Source organism: Fukomys damarensis, unplaced genomic scaffold (assembly GCF_012274545.1).
Source record: "Fukomys damarensis isolate Sample0158 unplaced genomic scaffold, DMR_v1.0_HiC HiC_scaffold_1, whole genome shotgun sequence".
Lineage (NCBI taxonomy): Eukaryota > Metazoa > Chordata > Mammalia > Rodentia > Bathyergidae > Fukomys > Fukomys damarensis.
Window position 1 is genome coordinate 52159277 of NW_022900913.1, and position 3290 is coordinate 52162566.

Genomic DNA, 3290 nt, shown 5'->3' on the forward strand with positions numbered 1-3290 from the left:
TTAGAACTGTTTTATAGAGATAAACACCAATAAGACAAGTTTGATGGGTCACAGTCTAAGTCCAGTGATGAGCAATATTCAACCAGACTACATGCTTCTAATGGGGAATAGGAGCGTGAGAAGGAGGCATCAACTTAGAGGTTGCCAGTGTGGGCTACTCTGTGCTTCCACCAATGATGTAAGTCCCTCCTTCATAGACTGTGGTCACTTTCTTCTCTTACTCTCATTCTGTCACCCATGCTAACACTTACTTGAATTTGTAGCTTCTTGGTCTGCAGTGAGATAACCAATAGTCTAAGCTCTGTCTTTACAAATATAAAGTCCTCCAACTACCATCAGTTCAGAGGTCAATTGATATTAGCAATGGAACTACAAGAATGAATACCTCTTGATGCCTGCATTAGTAAGTCTTGGAGTCTTGTGGAAGAGACAGACACTTAGTAGAAAATTCTAGTAATTTCCATACAACTGCTATGTACTGAACTAGAAATCTCCCTGTGTTATGGAAGTACACAATGGAAGGATCATAGACATTGGAGGTTTGGGGAAGACTTTCTGTGGTAGAGTAAAAATTGGGCATTGAAGGGTAAAAATTAAAACAAGCGCGAAAGATGTTCCAGATGGAACAATCAGCACAAACAAACACAGAAAGTCATACAATAGGACAACTTATGGAGCAAATAATAAACAGTTGATATTGTTTAAACATAGAGTGTGTGTAAAGAAGTAGCAAGTAATGAAGTCATGCACGTTGGTACTGTGACTACCAGGTGCTAAGGGCTCTGCAGGCCTGGCCAAAGAGCCTGAATTCTACAAAAAGCACACTTGCCTGAGCAATATTAATGTTTACTGTCAGAGATGTAATTAATTAGGCAGGTGGATGAACTATAATAGTTTAAGTCAAAACTGCCCTTTGAATTAGCAATATCAAATAAAAATACAATATGAGCCACACAGATATGAAATCTCAGACTTTCTAGTAGTCACATTAAAAAAGTAAATAGAGGGAAAATTAGTATTAACAATATATTTTGTTCAACAGTCCATATCCAAAATATTAGTTCTGCAATTTTAATGTATATTATTAATGAGTAATATGCATTAAATGTATATTAATAATATTTTATATTCAGTGTTCAGAACCTGGGATATATTTTACATATATAGTGATTCTCATTTCAGATACTAAATTTCCACAGAATGCTTGATCCATACTTAGATTCCATGAAGTTCAAATGCATTCACGAACCCAAGGTATTACAAACAGACTTGAAATTTTCTTCAGTGACACTTTCAAATGTTAAGTGCCAGGTGACCACTTGTGGCTACTGTGTTGGACAGAGTAGCTATAAACCTTTCCTCCTTCCTTTGATCTCGTTCTTTCCCAAGCTTTAGACGAACTTAGGACAAGTGAATATTTCAGGAAAATAATGATGAAAGTATTGCAAATCACCCTCAGCTTTTGAGATCTCATCGGTAAGCTTTAGTCAATGGAGCTATCAAACTAGCTCAGTCTGGCTTCAGAGGATCTTTAAGGGAAAACATTAAGATCAGGTGATGCTAAAATAACAAAAAACAAAAGCTTTTATTCAAAGCAAGCAGAAGGTACCTAGTAGGTGTTAAAGGAGACTTGAAGGTGGGTTTTGAACATTAAAGTAGATGTTTGTTGTTGCCTTTGCTTGCTTATTTAATCATGTGTCTAAATATATGATCTTAGAAAATTCACTAATTTCCATTTATAACAAGAAAAAAATCTGCCCCAAGGTTAAAACTTGTCTCCCCCAACTCACACACACACACAATTTGTGGCCTTAGAGCAAAAGACTTCCTTATAACACAGGCCTAGAACAAAACTATTTGGACAGTACTGTGTGCAGAGTCAGAGGTCACCAGTCAGAGGGATCTTTTTTTTGCTATTAGAGATTTTTAATTTTTGGCAGAGTTGGGGAACAAGAGGTACAGAGGCCGGGGTCATTTCAACCTTCTTTCTCTTTCTTGCTCAGTGAACTCTGTTGGGTTGAGCTTGCTAACAGAGTTCAGACTTCCTTGCCCTAAGTGGGACCCCAGGTCCAGGGTCTAGAATGGGAGGGAAGGCAGAGGAGGTGATGGGGCCATCCAGCCTCCTACTGCAGCCCCTCCTGCCCACCCCCACCCTTCCCCATCTTTGTACAAGGCTCACTTCCTCTCAGTGAGTACTTAGCAGGACTCCTGTCTCATGACACATGCCCAAAAGCACAGGCTTTCTGTTTCTTTCACTTCTTGAAATAGCCTGATGTCCTAACTTCTCCTCTAGCTCATCATCGCCTACTTTCCTTGTTTTTGTTTTTTAAGCTTCAGATCACACTGTGTTTAATATTAACATGGAGACAAAGAACAACATTTCAGCCTCTCGATTATAGTTATTTTGGCCTTGAACACCAGTCAGTTAAACTCAGAGACCATGTATGGAACACCTGCTCTGGGCTAGCAGCCTTGTTAGGTGCTTTGGTGTCAGATATATTATGTAACCCTCAGGCAAAGAAACAAGCAAACTAGACAATACTGACCCTTCTTCCAATCAAACTGGGGTGGGGCGTTGAATATTTCAATGACCAGGTATTACTAAAAGACAAATTGGTAACACTATATATAATTAATTTTTGTTCTCAAAACTTTCATTGCTGAGGTAGTTATTTATGTTCTGATTTTATTACACACGAAGTGAATATTTTATGAAAATAAAATGAATATATGGAAATCACAAAATATCTCACCAGCCCTTTGCCTCAGATCTCTGGTTATTTTATTTTCCAAGATTTCATTTTTAGACATTTTATTAAATGTACTCAAGAACTTGTTTTTGCCAGACATGGTGGTGCATGCCTGTAATCCCAGAACTCAAGAGGCTGAGTCAGGAGGATCGCTGTGAGTTCAAGACCAGCCTGGGCTACATAGTGAGTTCCAGGTCAGTCTCAGCTACATAGTGAGATTCTGTCTCAAAAAAAGAATTTGTTTTTACACTACTAGTTTACACTACTAGAAGTACAGCTCCTAAGACTTAATGTATTTTACTTCTAGGGCGTATTTTTTTTCTGCCAAACACCTAAAAATGACCTACATAGGGAACAATAAGACCTACTAAAAATATGCGATGAGCACAATTTCTGATTAAATTAGAGATTTTTTTTTGTAGATGGATTAAGAAGTGGAGAGAGGCTGGAGCTAAAAGAAGAGAAGAAGAAAAAGAAAGAAGACTGCCCTGATTGGAGAAGACAACCCCGTAGGCACAGAAGGATTATACATCCATATAA